The following is a 19,082-nucleotide window of genomic DNA, read 5'->3' as shown; positions in this document are numbered from 1 at the left end:
ATTGCTCCAAAATGAGCAGAAGCATTGTCTCAAGGAAATCTCAAATGATTGAAAAGCAGTCTCATATGTTTTACAGCTTTAACAATAACGTAGGGTGAAAAATGATAGAACTAAGTGGTTGGTATGAAAATCCAGGTTTCAGTGAAAACAAGCACTAGGACTGAATGTGAGAGGCACGGGCATCTCTTTGATCAATTCCATTATTTAATTCTTTGAACTTTCGAAGTGATATTGAGTTGCTGCGCAGACATTGCCTCAGGGACTCATTACTCATGGAAAGTCAACATTTATAGATGGAAAACTTAAGGGATTGTTGTAGTACACAGTTTTCTCCAGTTCCTTAGTCCTGGATGCAGGTTACCTGAGGAATTACTAAAAGTGAATGCTTTTCTCACAAGGAAGAAAAAGAAAAGAAATAAATAACTCCTAAAACCCCACTGCTTTCTGAAACCTGTGATTTCTAGATCTGGTTCATCTATTTATCTACTCAGTGGGTGGCATTTTATGATAAGGCAAAGATGGAAATAATATTCTGCCTTCCTTTTCTCAGATGCTTCAGGTTAATAGCAATCTCAGAAACACAGAAATCAATTGTAATAGAAACCAAGATCACATTAAGTAAAGATTTGTCCCTTAGGGAAAGTAGCCCCATTTCCTCTTAAGACTTGAACAAATTGTAAATAATCTATATTAATTTAGATAAAGGATATATTTAGTTTTGTATTTGATTCTGCAAGCAAATGAATTTGTCTCCATCATAGTGTCCTTTTGAAGACTTAGCTTTGGAAATAATCAAGTTGAAAGAAAAAAGCAATTTCATTTTCGTATTTGTATTCCACTTTTTAAAACCATAGCATTTCATTTCTTTTAAATTCAACTACATATTTTAAAAGGAGAAGGGAAGAATGGGTATCTTCATATTAACTTTCTAGATTTGGAAATGTGGTTTCTTTAAAAAAAAAAAAGGAAATGGTCAAAAGCCATATGTGCAGACCTTGAATGTAAGAAATGCAAAAGAAAGAAATATATATATTACAAGAGTGAGAGTCCACACCACTAGCATAGGTATATCCCCAGGGTGTAAAATTCTGTCTGAGTTACAATAATTCTACTGGAGTGGAAATTTTGTGGGCTTAAAAAGGCTTGAAGAATAACCAATGAAGAAATCAGTTTACTGTCATATATATATATTATTTTATATATAATGTAAATTACTAATATAATTTATATATAATACAAATTATTATAATATTATATATATTATTTTAGAGAGAGAGAGAGAGAGCACAAGCAGGGAGAGAGGCACAGAGGGAGAGAGAGAATCCCAAGCATCTCCATGCTGAGCGTGAAGCCTGATGCAGGGCTCGATCTCACAACCCTGGATCACCACCTAGGCCAAAATCAAGAGCCAGACACTCAACTGACTAAGCCACCCAGGCACCCTTACTCAGTTGTATTTTTACATATTAACATAATCTATACACTTGTTCTTCCTCATTTCAATATATTCCCAATTGCGCATCCCCATATACACACACATTCCTTTTTCGCCACATACAACTTTAGCTTCTTTCGTCTGTTATTATCTACAGGGAACTGGCGCTGGTGAGAGAGCCAGGGAGGACAGGGACTAGAGCCGGCGAGGATACGTCTTTGGCAGTACTACGATTTGTGTTTCAATTCCCTGTCTAACATGGCAGCAGAAACCAACTGGGAACCAAGATTAGATGTGAGGTAAGGGTTCTTTGTGATCAATTCCATTATTTTCACCTGATACCTTAACACCTTCAGTCCTAAATCCCAATTAAACCTTCTCAAATTCCTGATGGCTGTTTGATTGCCTAGCTATTGTATGCATTTCCTCATGAAAAGATTTCTGAACTTTTATGATGAGTATATCAAATGCCTTTAAATCACGACCTGAGCTGACTGAGTGTGGAGATACAGTGACGATTTGTTTGCTGCAGACTGAGAGCCTGGTAGGTCAGCTGTAGCCTAGGCTGCCTTGAACACCTAACAAAAAATTACCTGTATGTTTGTTGCTCAAAAGACTGCTAAGACTACACAGCATGCAAGATTCTTAGCTTCCTCTTTCCAGCTCATGGGCAGGGGCAAGATGTGAGCGCTATAACTTCTATAGTCAGTTGGCTTGTACTACAGAAAAATGCACACAATCCTTTACTCATGCCTTTGGCAGCTAAGGCCCCCCGTTTCTAAGCAACAAGGACCCCAGATCACCAATATATGTATCTTGCAGTTTGTATTTTTGGCACATTGCTAATAAAAAGAAAAGTAGTAATTATGGCTTAAAAACAAAGGAAAGATTTGCCTTGAAGCATTTCTATGACTAAATGGAAAAGTGTAGATTAAGTATGCATGGGAAAAGGGTAAAGTTTAAAGGTTAAAACAAAGGCCACTTGTCAAATAACAACAAAGCACATTATATTTTCTGTGGGAAATGAGCTGAGTTTCCAGAATAAGAGGGAGAAAACAGTCCATTACGTTCTTAATACAAGTCTTTAAATTGGTGTAATTGAATTCTCATTGACTACAAGAATGATATTTCTATCCATGTGTGCAATAAGAGGGGTGAACAGGAAACTAGCGATACTTTCCTTTCAGTGTAAATAATAGCAGACGACAGGAGGATTTATAAGCTGATTTTAATCAGCTGAATGTACCTTCTTTATGGTCAAATATGGCTGTACAAATACAATGCTGGGCTTGGTGTAGGAAAATTATTGTTTCAGTTCAATTGATAATGGGAAAAGTTATTAGTCTGGAACATTAGCCAACTAGTTAGAAATTGCACTGCTTATCTTACTGGATTTTTGCAGTGGAAATCACAATGGTTGAAAAACAGTGACAGTTTGTGGAAATGGTAGAGATTTGAAAGACAAAAAAAGGAAGGAAGCAAATAAAAAAAATAAATGAATTATAGTTACATAAATGCTAGCCAAAAATCAAAACATGTATATTTATTCTAGAATTTGCTATTTCTGGTTGTGAGATTTGGGGCAAGTCACTCTCCTTTGAACTTTAGTCTCCTCTTCTTTAAAAATAAGACATGGCTATGACCTCTAAACTGTCTTCTAGCTCTTCCATACTTTTGTCTTATAAATAATTCTGAAATAACTTTCACTTTAGCACTGGCATCACAGGTTCCTTCTGGGAAACCTCCTCAGTGTTTTGTGGATTTGTCGGTTTCTTTTGTTTTCATGTGTTTTGTTGATTTTATTGGTTTCATGAAGAAAGGTTTCATACATTCCTAATGGTAAATTCCAATAATAATAATAATAATAATAATAATAATAATAATAATTTGAAAGCAAAATTCAAATTGTGGATCAAATGAGAATTAGAATGACGTGTGACACTGAATAAAGATGTATGCCACAGGATGGTGCCACTATCCCACGATCTTTGAAAGCCATATTGCATTCAGATCATTGGTTAAATACCATATGGATTATTTCAGTGGTAGAATTAGAATAAGCGCAAAGTATAAAAGGAATCAGTTTACAACATTGAAAGGGAGGAAGAGGAGGAGGTGGAGGAGGAGGAAGAAGGAAGAAGGAGGAGGAGCAGAGAGAGAAAAAAGAGGGGAAAGAAGTAGGCCATCTTTTTGCAAAACTCCTCTAGGCACCATCGTGCATACACAGTCAGTGTCTCTTCTATTTTGTAATGAAGATACTCTTCCTTGGCAAAGACACCCTTATCTCTTGAGAGAACTTAAGCAGTATCTTCTTGACTGTTCTCAGTATCCTACTTAATCTGCTCCTGCGTTCTCCATGAAGAGACTAAAGACTAAAACGAAAGACTGATCTAGCTGTTTTCCTTCTTAAAACCCTCAGTAGATGTTCCATTCTTGGAATAAAACCCCGAGACCTTACTGTGTCAACCAAGGCCCTGCATCATCCAAGTCCTGCGTGTTTCTTTGGTATCATCTATGCAAGTTTCCAGCCACTCTGGGCTTTCTGCTCTTCAGACACAACCAGACTGTGCCCTAGACAGTGTCTTCACACACACTGTTCCCTTGGCCTGTAGTGTTGATGCTTGCCTCCCATCCTTCAGCTGGATTGTTCGTTAGGTCTCTACTTGAATATTACTTTCTTACAAACTTTCCCTTAAACTTTTCTCTCTGTCCTTAATCCAGTACTGCAACCAAGTTAGTTATCCTGTAGATGTTGGTTACATTTCATAATACTTTTCTCACTTTGTAGTCATATGCTTGTGCCATTACTTGTTTAATTCTTACCTCTCCCACTAACAAATCAAACCTGCATCTGTTTTGTTCAGCGACATCAGTTACATATCCCTTTAACTTAGATCAATGCCTAACACATAGTAGGTGCTTAAATGATTTGTTGAATGAAGGGAATGAGACCTATTCTCAAGTTACAGAGAAAGTGAAATATTAGTCTGTCTGTCTAGGTTGTTTTACTGGGACCAGAACCTCTGATTTTGAAAAACCTGAGGAGGAAGGGAACAGAGAATGGCAGGTGTGACATAAAACCTTTGGAGAGAGATCCCATCAGGGATTGCCTTGTTAAATTAGCAGAACACAGAGGGCTTGTCCTGATTATGTGCTTGTAAGTAGTAAACACTATGCAGTAGAAGTGCCACTATGCAGTAGAAGGCTAGAGAAAAGAGCAGGTCCTCTTAACAAAATAGAAAACATGAACAAACAAACAAAATAGAGAAAATGAACATGGAGAGGACAAGGCTAAGGGAAAACCATACTAACCTAAGGGAGTATAACTAAATTAAAGCAAGAATGTATAGGAGACAATACTAGGGTGGAAACAGAAATAGCACGTCGGGTACTAAATCATTGGGAAGGTGGGGGTGGCACCTGACATAAAAGCTGGGGTCTTCAAAGGGAGGAAATTCTTTGAAGGAATTCATTGAAAAGACAGCAGAGCATAGTGAAAAGTCACTAGATTGAGAGTTGGGACAGCTGCCACTGTTCCTCATTTGGCATGGGACTTTGGTAGATCCTGGCATCTCATGTTCACGGACACAATGAGGGCATGGAAAGGAGTCAAAGATTTAGATTGCGTTTCTGGCATATACAGCTTTAATATTCTAGAGAAAAATCACGCAAGGCAAATCCTATTTCAAGACAAAATCCAGGGTGTTTTGGATAAACATGAAGATCTCAGCCAGTAAACCTCAGGGTGAAACACCGAGCTTCAGACCCACTTTCTCACCTTAATGACATTCTCTGCTTATTGACACATCACATCCCTGCTCTGACAAATCCAATGTGGGAAGCCTGATGGAAAGTTTGTGGGACTAATAAAATCTGTGTGTTCAAATACATTTCTAGCTTTCTAGAGGGCTGTATTATTTTTATTATTGCTGTTAAGAATTTCTATGAAGTCTGACTTAGGCTGAGGATGGCTTTTACTGCCCATCACAGTGATTCTAGGATGCAGCCTTAGGTGGTTGCCCATATTTTACATTTTACTAGGGTGCTTTGCTTTACCAAAATTAATACTGCTATTTTCAAGAGAATGGAGCTTGTGCCAGAGGGGCATGGTGATTGGACCTTTACAGCTACTCTTTGCTGATTAAAAGATCACACCTCTTGAACCTTTTCCTCCTCTCTGTCCACACTGCCTACGTCAGAACCCTCATGTGTCTTGCTCAGGTGACTTTAACAGCATTCTAGTTATTCTCCCTGCCCCTAGTCTGTCTCACCCCAAACCCAGCATGCTCTTTGCCACCAGAATGAATTTTCTAAAATGATCAGGTTGCATCACCCTCCTGCTTAAAAATTCTCAAGGATGAGGGGTGCCTGGGTGGCTTGGTCCATTAAGCGTCCAACTTCAGCTCAGGTCATAATCTCACAGCTCGTGAGTTGGAGCCCTGCATCAGGCTCTGTGCTCACAGCTCAGAGCCTGGGTCCTGCTTTGGATTCTGTGTCTCCCTCTTTCTCTCTGCCCCTCCTCCCTCATGCTCTGTCTCTCTCTGTCTCTCAAAAGTAAACATTAAAAAAAAAAAAAAGTAAATTCTCAAGGTTGAGACTCAAATTCTTTTGCATGACATGGACATGCCTTCACCATCAGGGGCCAGTCTCCTTTCCAGCCATTTTAATGACAAACCAGATTATTCTTTTCTCCCACATGTGCCATTCCATATCTCACCTTTGCTCATGCTTTGTCTTGGTCCTGTCAGGTGTTTCTGTCTTGTAAACACTGACTTATCTTTCAAACTCCAACTCCGATATACCTTCCCGTCTATAACCTTCTCTCATACGATGCTTCCTGTCACCCACACCAACTACAAACATTGTAGTGCTTATTGTCCCAACCAAAACATTAGCTGTTTCTTTCTGTGCTCTTCAAACACTTCATATATATTTCTTTGACCTCTTTTAGCATGTTGCATGATTTACATAATAGAAGGGGTTTCCAGAAGTTCTGGTGTCAGGTATAGCATCTGAGATACAGCTGGCATGGAACACTTGGTGATTGGATTCTTCTGAACCCATTTGAATTACATTGAACTGAATAATAACAACTAGTCATGACAATTGAGTGTAAAAGATTAGGAAGCATTCTAAAGTTGAGGATGATGGCAGGGTGCCCATGTGAGATCGCAAGGGAATGGTGCTTCACTCATTCTTGCCTCCAGGGCAACCATTCTGTTCTCTGTAGCCAACTTGGCTGTCAAGAGAGACACAGCTGCTCCCTCTTCAGAGTGAAAATGATGTAGATCTACCCGAAGAAGAGGGATGTGTAAGATGAGAAGGAAAGCATCCTTGGGCTAAGCAAGATACGTTATATCAATCTTTTTTTCTTTCCATGTGCACCTTAATAGAAACCCATGGCTTAGAGAACCCTGCAAGTAAAAATTTTTGTGAGGACATTGTTATGGCATTGCTGAGATAAGTAACACTCAAAAAATAAGGGCCATACACATTCACAAGTTTAGATACGTATGTAGAAGAGCCAGTGTCAAATTGCCAGCTGTCCTTTCTTAAGGACTGTCCTTCATTCTGAGATTAAATCACTGCTGACTTCTTATGATTATTTCCATATATATATATATTCCATATGGAATATATATATTCCATAATATATATGGTTTATTAGAAATAATGGTGACCGTAGTTGTGTGTGTGTGTTCTTTGGTTGTTATAACTTTGTTCTTTGGTTTTTATTTTTATTATATTTTTTATTTTATTGTCAGGTTTTTTCTTAAAATTTTTAGAGATATAAATATATATACCTTTTTTAGAGATTCTTACTTGGACCAGTTAGCATTTAGTAATACTCTCATAGAACTTGAAAGGATTCTTGAAATTTAACTGGTCCACCAAAGCCAAAGTCTAGGAACAAGAGAGTTCTAAAGAACACAATGTGCAACCATTAGTAGCTACTGGAAGAACAATGGACTGAAAGGCAAGAGGCCTGTGTTTAATGGATTCTGTCATTAATCAAACATATAATCATCTCCAAATTGTTTCATGTAACAATGCAGGACCCATGTTTCTTTTTTGAAAATTGTTTAATGTTTATTTTCAAGACAGAGAGAGACAGAGCACAAGCTGGGGAGGGGCAGAGAGAGAGGGAGACACAGAATACGATGCAGGTTCCAGGCTCTGAGCTGTCAGCACAGAGCCCGAGGTGGAGCTCAAACTCAGGAGCTGTGAGATCATGACCTGAGCTGAAGTCGGACGTTTAACCTACTGAGCTACCCAGGTGTCCCCCCTTTTTTTAAGTTCATTTATTTAATTAGTGAGAGAGAGAGAGAGAGAGAGAGAGCGAGCGCACAAGCAGGGGAGGTGCAGTGGAGGGTGGGGGGAAGAGGGGAGAATCCCAAGCAAGCTCCACACTCAGTGCAGAGCCTAATGCAGGCCTTGATCTCAGGAACTATGAGATCATGACCTGAGCCAACATCAAGAGTCAGATGCTCAACCAACTGAGCCACCCAGGTGCCCCCAAATATTCTATATGGCTTTTTAAAAAAAGTATTTGAAATATTTTTCTAACATTTCATTTATTCAATGAGTCCCACCTTGACCACTTGATTTAAAAGCCAACCCATGACTTGCTCCAGCACATCCTGTTCCTTTTATCCGACACCACTTCTCTCTTTATCCATCATTTGTTTCTTTATTTGACATACTTTTTTTGTTGTCTGTTACTTATTACCCACATACCTTTGATAGGATGTAAGCTTAATGCTGAAAGGCTTCACTGACTCCTTTTTCCATTGATATATCTTAGGCATCTAAACTGTTGCCTTTCCTTCTGGGAAGATGGCACAGTAGGAGGACCCTAGGCTCACCCTGACCCATGGACACACCAAGATAACAGCCATATAAGTGCAACTAACTCAGAAAATGACCCAAAGGCTGGCAGAACAGACTTTCAAAAGTTATTTGTAGATAGAAGGACACATCCAAAAGGGCAGAGAAGAGTTGGGAACCAAGCCCCGACGAAGACTAACTCCAAAAGCGAAGGCCACCACAAGTACAAAAAAGCAAGAGGGTCAGACCCCACACCAGGTACCTCAGGCACAGGGGCCCTGCGCTGGTAAGAGAAGTCTCAAAGATACTTGACTTTGAGAACCAGTGGGGCTTAATTTCACAAGCTTTTATAATCAGCAGGGCTTACCTCCAGGTACTTTAAAAATCAGGAGCCTTAGCTCTGGGAGAACCAGAGGGCAATAGAAAACTGAGTTCCCACCCTTAAGGAGCCAGCATAACAAATACCTGCCTAGATATAGCATAGAAGTAGCAGTTTGAAAGTGCCTGGGGTATACATGAAGGAGATTTGTTTACTAATCCCAGAACATGCACTGGAAGGAGACTTCCTTAAGAACAAAAGAGCTGGTGGGCACCGTGTCTTTCTTCCCCACCAGCCTACATAGCCAGAGCCTTGTGGGAACCAGTGTGCACACTTTCCACTCACCTTGCTAACATGGTGTTCTCTGTTCCTGCATTTTCCTGTGGATCCATCCCAACCAACCAGCTGCATTTGGCAGGCATCCCTCCAAAGTGGCTCCTGCCCTGATACACCCTGCGAGCGGCATAGGCAGAGACCAGCATAATTCCAAAGCGATTCTTGCCTTGGGGAGAGGGGAAAATAACCACACACACCGGTGTGCCTGCAGCCCCAGCAGCTGACCCCGTATCTGGCAGCACAGAGAGTGTACCCTGCTAATCAGTGTAATTGCAGCCCAAGCAGACAGACAGAGGGCAGGCATCTGGTCAACCTCTCAGTGGGCAACATGGGAAAAGAGCCTCACCATTTGGTGTGCCTGCAGCACTGACAGATGGACTGGGGGCAGGCATCTTGTCTGCCACTGCTGCCCACCAACAAACCCTTTCAGGAGACAAGGCAAGTAGAGCACCCTGCAGGTGAGAGAAACTTCAGCCCCAACACTCAGACTGGAGACAGTCACCTGATCTAACTATAGGGCCCAGCCACCAACAAAGGCCTCTCAGGGGGCAGTACAGGGAGGGAGCCCTGCAGTTCAGTGTGACTGCAGTACCAGCAGATAGGCTGAAGGCAAGCACCTGGTTTGACTGCTGACACCACCCAAGCACAAGCCTGTGGCAGCTCCAGAATGGCTCCCTTAACAGCCCAGGGACCAAACAGTGTCCACTCTGCTCGGAACAGTCAAAGTGGGCTGTTGCAGCCAACTGGACTGAAGGCAACAGGGCTCAGCAACAGGAGGTGTGAATGCAACCTACATTAGAGACACACCTGAAGCTCCCGGCTCTGGTGAAAGGGGGGTGTTGTACTACAGGGCACCACAGGATCCCTTCTTCGTAAGGCCACTACTTCCAAGATCAGTAGATATAGCTGACTTTCCTAATACATAGGAACAAAAAGAAAATTAAATAAAATGAGGAGACAGAGGAATATGTCCCAAATGAAAGAACAGGATGAAATCACAGCAAAAGAGCTAAATGAAATGGAAATAAGTGACATGCCTGATAAAGAATTCAAAGTAATGGTCATAAGGATACTCACTGGACTTGAGAAAAGAATAGAGGATCTCAGCTGAGACCTTCAACAAAGAGATAGAGTATATAAAGAAGAGCCAATCAGTAATAAAGAAATCAATAACTGAAATTAAAAATACACTAGGTGGAATCAATAGCCGATTAGAGGATGCAGAACCAACAAGTCAGTGTCCTGGAAGACACATAATAGAAAGCAACTAAGCTGAACAGCAAAAAAGAAAAAGAATAACAAAAAATGATAATAGGTTAAGAGAACTCGGCAACATCATCAAGCATAATAACGTTTGCATTATAGGGATCCCAGAAGAAAAGACAAGGGGGCAGAAACTTTATTTGAATAATAATAGCTAAAAACTTCCCTAGTCTGGGAAGGAAACAGATATCCAGATCCAGGAGGTGCAGAGAACCCCCCAGTAAAATCAACCGAGGGAGGTCCACAGCAAGACACATAATAATTAAAAATGGCAGAGCAGTGATAAAGAGACAATTTTAAAAGCAGCGAGAGAACAGAAAAGCTACATGCAAGGAAACTTCATAAGGCTTTTAGCTGATTTTTCAGCAGCAACTTTACAGGCTAAAAGGGAGTGACATGATATGTTTAAAGTACTGAAAGAAAAACAAAACAAACAAAAACAAAACAAAACAAAACAAAAAACCTGCCATTGAGAAAACTCTACCCAGCAAGGTTTTCATTGAGAATAGAAAGAGAAATAGTTTCCCAGACAGACAAAAGTTAAAGGAATTCATCACCACTAAATTAGCTTTAAAAAAAAAGTTAATGGGGGGTGCCTGGCTGGTGTAGTCAGTTAAGCATCCAACTCTTGATCTTGTCTCAGGTCATGATCTTGTAGTTTGTGAGTTGGAGCCCCACATTGGGTTCTGCACTGATGGTGTGGAGTCTCTTTGGGATTCTGTTTCTCCTTCTCTTTGCCCCTCCCCTGCTTTTTCCCTCTCTCTCTCTTTCCCTCTCTCTCAAAATGAATAAATAAACTTAAAAAAAAAAAAGTTAAAGGGAATCCTTTGAGTGGAAAGAAAAAGGTTATAGTCAGGATAAGAAAATTATGAAAGGAAAAATTTTCACAGGGAAATGAAAATATATAATAAAAGTAGTAGATTATTTACTTACCAAAGCAGTAAAATCAATTATATCTATAAAAATCAGTCAAGATATTCACAAAACAAAAGAATGTAAAGCGTAACATATACATAAAACCTGGATGGGGTGGACAAAAAATTTAGTGTTTTTATAATGGGTTCAAACCTAAGTGACCATCAGCTTAATATAGACAGATATATGCATAAGATGTTATATAGAAGTCCAATGGTAACAACAAATTTTTAAAAACCCTGTAATATAGTCACAAAAAATAAAACAATAAAAATGACAAAGAAAGGAATCCAAGCATATCACTAAAGAAAGCCATCAGATAACAAGGTATGACAGGAGAAGATAGGATTCAGTAGGCAGAGGGAAAGATTAGGACCTGAGGTCCATGGGTGGGGAAAGACACCTATTTTGGAACAATGCTGGGAGTGTCTGACCACATCGAACCCCCTCAAGTGTAAGTTTCCACTTAAGAATGGAACGGATCACACCTATTCCCCCTCAGGTTTCCCCTCAGGAATTTTATAAAAGACCTAAGTATGGCCACAGACCCCTCATACAATGGAAACAAGCCAATCAGGAATGGACAACCCAGTACCTAGAGCTATCAAGCCAAGAAGGGTAGAACCTGAGAAGGAACAGGGGGAAGGGGAGGGGAAGTGGGACACCAGAACCTTGTAAAACAAGGACCCTTACCTATAGTCCTCGGGCATTTACTTTCTAACATCTCCTCTCTGTAACGAGAGCTTTCCTACTATACTTCCTTTCTAATCTTATATTCTAATACGCTTTTGTCTGCTGCTTATTTTGCATCCACCTCTTCATTGTTGAAAGTGGCAAGACAACAAATCCCTGGTATTGTGGTAAAAAAAGCCTGCAACAAAGGGAAGAGAGCAAGAGAAGAAAAAGGGAACAGAAAAGAACTACAAAAAACAACTGCAAAACAATTGGCAAACTGTAAAATATTGGCAAACCAAATCCAACAATACATGAAAAAATCATTCAACACAATTGAGTAGGATTTATTCTAGGGATGCAAGGGTGGTTCAAATTATAAATTAATCAGTATGATATATCATATTAATAAGAAAAAAATAAAACCATATGATCATCTCAATAGATGAAGAAAAAACAGTGGACAAAGTACATCTTTTCATGATTAAAACTTTCAATAAAATAGGTTAAGAGGGAACATACTTTAACATAATAAAGGCCATATATGAAAAACCCACAGCTGATATTATACTCAGTGGTGAAAAACTGAGAGCTTTTTCTCTAGAATCAAGAACAAGACAAGGATGTCGACTTTCACCACTTCTACTCAACATTGTACTAGAAGTCTTAGCCACAGCCATCAAACAAGGAAAAGAAATAAAAGGCTTCCAAATTGACAGGGAAGAAGTAAAGCTTTCACTATTTGCAGATGACATGATATGATATATAGAAAACCCTAAAGACCACCAAGACAAAACAAAACAAAACAAAAAAACAAAACAAAAAACACTAGAACTAATAAATGAATTCAGTAAAGTTGCAGGATACAAAATTAGTGTACAGAAATATGTTACATTTCTTTACACTAGCCATGGAGTAACAGAAATAAATTAAGAAAACATCCATTTACAATTGTGCCAAAAATAATAAAACACCTAGGAATAAACTTACAGGAGGTAAAAGACTTGTATTCCAAAAACTATAAAATGCAGATGGAAGAAATTGAAGATGACAGAGATAAATAGATATTTCACACTTATGGATGGGAAGAACCAATATTGTTAAAATATCCATACCACCCAAAGCAATGTACACCTTTAATGCAATCCCTATCAATCTTGAGAAAGAAAAATAAACCTGGAGGTATCACAATCCAAGATTTTAAGATGTACTACAAAGCTGTCGCAATCAGAACAGTATGGCACTGGCACAAAAACGGACACATAGATCAATGGAACATAATAGAGAGTCCAGAAATAAACCCACATTTGTATGGTCAATTAATCTATGACAAAGGAGGCAAGAATATACAATGGGGAAAAGACAGTCTCTTCAACAAATAGTTTTGGGAAAACTGGATGGCTACATGTACAAGAATAAAGCTGGACCATTTTCTTACACCCTACAAAAATAAATTCAAAATGGAGTGAAGATCTTGGGACACCTGGGTGTCTCAGTCAGTTAGGTGTCCGACTTCGGCTCAGGTTATGACTTCATGGTCCGTGAGTTCAAGCCCCGCGTGGGACTCCATGCTGACAGCTCAGAGCCTGCAGCCTCCTTAGGATTCTGTGTCTCTCTCTCTCTCTCTCTCTCTCTCTCTCTCTCTCTGCCCCTCCCCCACTCGTTCTCTGTCTTTCTCTCTCAAAAATAAACATCAAAATGGAGTAAAGATCTAAATGTGAGACCAGAAACCATAAAGATCCCAGAAGACCTGAAACCCAAAAACAAACCAACAACAACAACAAAAACACAAAATATAGGCAGCATTTTTTTTTTTTTACATTGGTCATAGCAACATTTTTCTAGATATGTCTCCTAAGGCAATGGAAACATAAGCAAAATTAAACTAAAGGTAAAAACCTTTTGCACAGTGAAGAAAACCATCAATAAAACAAAATAGCAACCTACTGAATACAAGAAGGTATTTGCAAATGATATATCCAATTAGGGGTTAAATATAAATAAATATATAAAGAACATATACAACTTACCATAAAAAATAATCCAATTAAAATGGGCAGAGCCAGGGCGCCTGGGTGGTGCAGTCGGTTAAGCGTCCGACTTCAGCCAGGTCATGATCTCGCGGTCCGTGAGTTCGAGCCCCGCGTCAGGCTCTGGGCTGATGGCTCAGAGCCTGGAGCCTGTTTCCGATTCTGTGTCTCCCTCTCTCTCTGCCCCTCCCCCGTTCATGCTCTGTCTCTCTCTGTCCCCAAAAAAAGAAATAAATGTTGAAAAAATAAAATAAAATAAAATAAAATGGGCAGAGGACATGAAGCGACATTTTTCAAAAGCATTCATACCAACGGCCAACAGACACATGAGAAGATGCTCAACAGGAAATGCAAATCTAAATTACAATGAGATATGACCTTATACCTTTCAGAATGGCTAAAATCAAAAACATAAGAAATAACAAGTGTGGGTGAGGATGTGGAAAAAAAGGAACGTTCATGCACTGTTGGTGGGAATGCAAACTGGTGCAGCCACTGTGGAAAACAATATCGAGGTTCCTCAAAAAATTGGAAAATAGAATTACCATATGATCCAGTAATTCCAATACTGTGTGTTTACCTAAAGAAAATGAAAACTAATTTGAGAAGATATATTCACCCCTGTGGTTATCGCCGCGCTATTTACAATAGCCAAGATATGGAAGCAACACAAGTGTCCACTGATAGATTAATGGATAAAGAAGAGGTGGTATATATACACAATATATATATATACACAATGAAATATTACTCAGACATAAAAAGAGAATGGGACCTTGCCACTGTAACAACATGGATGGACCTAGAGGGTGTAATGCTAAGTGAGATAGATAAATCAGAGAACGACATATAACATATGATTTCACTCACATGTGAAATTTAAGAAACAGAACAGATGAATATAGGGGAAGGGAAGGAAGAACAAGATAAAAACAGAGAGGGAGGCAAATCATAAGAAGACTCCTAAATATAGAGAACAAACTAAGGGTTGCTGGAGGGGAAGTGGGGGGGGGATGGACTAAATGAATGATGGGTATTAAGGAAGGCGCTTGTTGGGATGAGCACTGGGTGTTGTATGTAAGTGAATCACTAAATTCTACTCCTGAAACCAATACTACACTGTATGTTAACTACTTGAATTTAAATTAAAAAAAAAAAAAAAAGAAACAAACAAATGAAGAACAAAAAAAAAAAAAAAAAACACTCATATAGGTGAACTAACCGGTGGTTGCCAGAGAGGAAGTGGGTGGGGGGATGGGTGTAATAGACAAAAAGGATTGTGAGTACACTTATTTTGATGGGTGGTAAGTAATGTATGGAATTGTTGAATTACAAGGATGTATACCTGAAAGCAATTTAACATTGTATGTTAATTATACCTCAATAAAATTTTTTTTAAATTTTTTTTTCAACGTTTTTATTTATTTTTGGGACAGAGAGAGACAGAGCATGAACGGGGGAAGGGCAGAGAGAGAGGGAGACACAGAATCGGAAACAGGCTCCAGGCTCCGAGCCATCAGCCCAGAGCCTGACGCGGGGCTCGAACTCCCAGACCGCGAGATCGTGACCTGGCTGAAGTCGGACGCTCAACCGACTGCGCCACCCAGGCGCCCCAATAAAAATTTTTTTAATAAAATAGTACCTCCCTCCACACAAACTAAATGCTCAATTAATGTTGAAAAATCAAGAAAAAAATTTTATTATTTAAAAAAAAAGCCACTACATCAGGTGATCACCAAAACCTCTTCTACCTCTAAAATACTGTTATTTGGGGCCCCTGGGTGGCTCAGTCAGCCATCCAGTTTCAGCTTAGGTCATGATCTCGAGGTTCCTGAGTTCAAGCCCTACATCAGACTCTGTCCTGATAGCTCAGAGCCTGGAGTCTGCTTCGGATTCTATGTCTCCCTCTCTCTCTCCCCCGCTTATGCATGCACCTCTCTCTCTGTCTCTCGCTTCTCTCAAAAATAAATAAGCATTAAAAAAAATTTAAATGCTGTTATTCAATGATTGGTATGTAAATTTGATTCTGTGAACTCCAGCGACTACTATCTGACTTTGAGGTCCAGCTGCTTCTAGAAACATCAGTATCAAAGGAAGGTTTTTCATGTTTTTGCTTGTCTGAAGTCACATATTGCTCAAACCATCTTAACCACTACTAGCAGTTGATATATCCTCTCTATTCTCTAACCCCTACCAGCATCACTCAGAGAGTGATTTTGAAACCCTCCTGACTTTCTGTCTTGCTTCTAGTTGCCATAGGTTCAGTCATTTGGAGATATTACTTAGAATTTTGCATTGCTGCCATATTCGGTGGTTTGGCCAAAGAGGAAAGGTGATGTAGTAGATTGGCTCCAGCCTGGGTCCTCAAAACAATTGAATGCAGCTGAGGCTTGTTGAGAGTTCAAAGGCATTTCGCTTATCAGGGTCTTGAAAGATGGGAACTTCTCCCATTGTGTTGGTTCAGGACAAGCCTTTCTTCAAGGGAAATATGTTTTTTGCTCACTTTGTAAAGGATAGTTCTCTATTTCCTTCTTATATTACTATATCCATACCTAGGAAACATCATGAATGGTTTCAGCAAAGACAAGCTGCTAACCAAGGATGTTAAGAAAGCCAGAGGTTTAGATACGTGTACCTCCTCCCTCCTCTCTCACAGATGAGCTCTACACTTATTCCAACATTTGACTGTCTTGTATGTGTTTCCTTCCTTAAGGAAATTCTAGAGAGAAAATTTTCAAATTTTTTTGTGGGTGAGAAAATGGGTGACATTATTAGGAAAAAAAATTGGTGGGTGAGACAACATAGCTTTTTGGGAAAAGAAAAAAAAAGAGGAAATCTTGTTTGCCATAGTTTATCTTTTTTGTCTCTCTGTTTCCTCCTTTTATTTTTTAAAATAATTTTAATTTTTGTTGCATACTCTTTTCCTCAGAGGTATTATCACATGATAAAGAAAGAGATTTGGAATCATAGAAGAGAGGTTAAAGTATCTTAAGATGTTTCTTTAATTTTTTGAGTGATTATGAGAATTTACTCAACCTAAATCAGTCTTACATTTCTTGTCTTTAAACTGTAGGGAATAAGAGTACCAACTCACCGGATTTAAATGAATATGAAACAAGATAATGTAACATGCTGCCTGGCAGATATATGAATATGTATGTATGTATAATATCGATCACCTGACCAGGTGTTACTATCTGGGGCAAGACGTATTTCTTTTTTGTTTGGGAGGGATATTCCCTAAGCACTCTCCTGCTGGTGTGAAGCTTCCAGACTACAGGGATCTGTCTCATTCAGCATTCTATCCCTAATGCCCAGGACAGAGTGTTGAACAGTCCAGTGTAGGGACCTGAAAAATTTGAAGAATGAAACAATGAATGAAAGGTCTTTTAGGAACTTCTTTCTTTTTACATTGTCTTGTAGATTTGGTTAGGGACAGAGGCTTTTCAAAAATCTTAAGAGACATTTGAGAAACATAGGACAATTAACTAGCAACCCCTTCAGGATTTTGTCCCTCTATCACTTCCTCTTTCTTTATTTCTCAGTAGATTTTTAGATGTAATTGCTATACTACATTGCTAAAGGAGATATGAGACAGGCTTAGAACTATGTAGAACTATTTCCCAACATCCTAAAGCAGCATCTACGTCAATTTTGTTTTGCTTTCAGTTCTCAGAATGAGAATGACAAAGAGGCAAAGGTCAAAGTCAAGCGAAAGAGGGTGTAATTACATCAGTAAAAGGACATTTGATTATGTGGATAGAATGGAAAGCTTTAACATTCTTTCTTTTCTAAGCTGGGGGAGGTAGGAGGGTATCCATCAAATACTGGAAAATGCTCCTCCTGTTCTTCAGGCAGTGGCAGAGAGAATTCAGTAGATTCCTTGAAAAGCGTAGTAGAATGACACAGACTTGAGATTAATTTCTTGTTAAGACATCACAGTTGGGGTGTCTGAGTGGCTCAGTCCGTTAAGCGTCTGACTTCGGCTCGGGTCATGGTCTCACAGTTCATGAGTTCAAGCTCCACGTGGGGCTCTCTGCAGTGGGCACAGAGCCTGCTTCAGAAACGCTATTCCCCTCTCTCTCTGCCCCTCCCCCACAGAATAAAAGACGTAAGAATTCAGTATAGCGTGAGAACATATTAAATACAACACAGAAACATCAGAAACATACAATCTTCAAAAATGACTGTCTAAGCTGTGATTTGTGAGGGAAATTCAAGCACTTTGGAAGACACTTGGCGGTTTTTGCTTACTCGAATTCAACTGGAGAGAAAAAGAAAAGTTTTCAAATGGAGTCTGTCAGGTCAGCATTTCTGGGCATCTTTTTCCCTATTATCACCTCTAAGTAGACAGTATGTATGGAAGCATGATTCCTGACGTCTGTCATGCTGATGTTTATCCTCCCAACAATTCTCTCTCAGTGACCTTTGTCCTATATCTGGAAATGAGAATGGGAGACAAAGGTTTACAGAATTACTGGCCAAAAAGCAGGATGCTGCAGTAGGCAGACTTCTAAGATGATCTCTGCTTCCTTGTAGTGAGTGTGGGCCAGCCTGGTAAGTTTCTTCTAACATATACGGTAGAACAAAAGTGATTTCTGGGACTTGGTTGTCAAAGTCTGCGACCGCCACTTGCTTACGTTCTCTCTGGCTCTTCTTGCTTGCTCTGATGAAGAAAGTCACTATGCTGTGAGCCACCCTATGGGGAGGCCTACGTGGCCAGGACCTGAGAGTGACCCCCAGGCAACAGCCAGTGAAAACTGAGGCTAACTTGGTGAATTAGCATGAAAGAGGATTCTCCTCTGTTGATCCTTGAGATGACTACAGCCCCCATGTCACCTGGATGACATGCCTGTGGGAGTCCCTGAACATAGGATCCTGTGTTGGAGTCCTGTCCCATAGAAACTGGGAGAAAATCAATGTGGTTGTTTTAAGCCACTAAGTTTTAGAGTAGTTTGCTACTTGTGTGGACCTTGCTTGAAGTGATTAATAAGCTTCTTTCAATTAGTTTATAAATCTGTTTTTGGTAGTTGAAGGCACAACACAATACTTTTTGTGAAAGATGTTTTTCCCAGCCTCCCTCAGTGTGTTTGCTAAGGAGAATGTGGAAGAAGTATTTGGCTTTGGTTCCCGCCTTCACCACTGTGATATAGTTGGAAATATATATTTGGTCTTTGTCTCAGGTTTCTGGCAAACAGCAGCTAATCCTACGACCTTTGGAATTTCCCAAGTGGTAGGAGTGATAGAAGCATCTTTTTTATTCACAACAAGCACTTTTCAATCA

The sequence above is a fragment of the Herpailurus yagouaroundi genome, unplaced genomic scaffold (genome assembly GCF_014898765.1).
Source record: "Herpailurus yagouaroundi ecotype Mexico unplaced genomic scaffold, PumYag 28, whole genome shotgun sequence".
NCBI lineage: Eukaryota > Metazoa > Chordata > Mammalia > Carnivora > Felidae > Herpailurus > Herpailurus yagouaroundi.
This window is presented reverse-complemented; position numbering follows the sequence as displayed.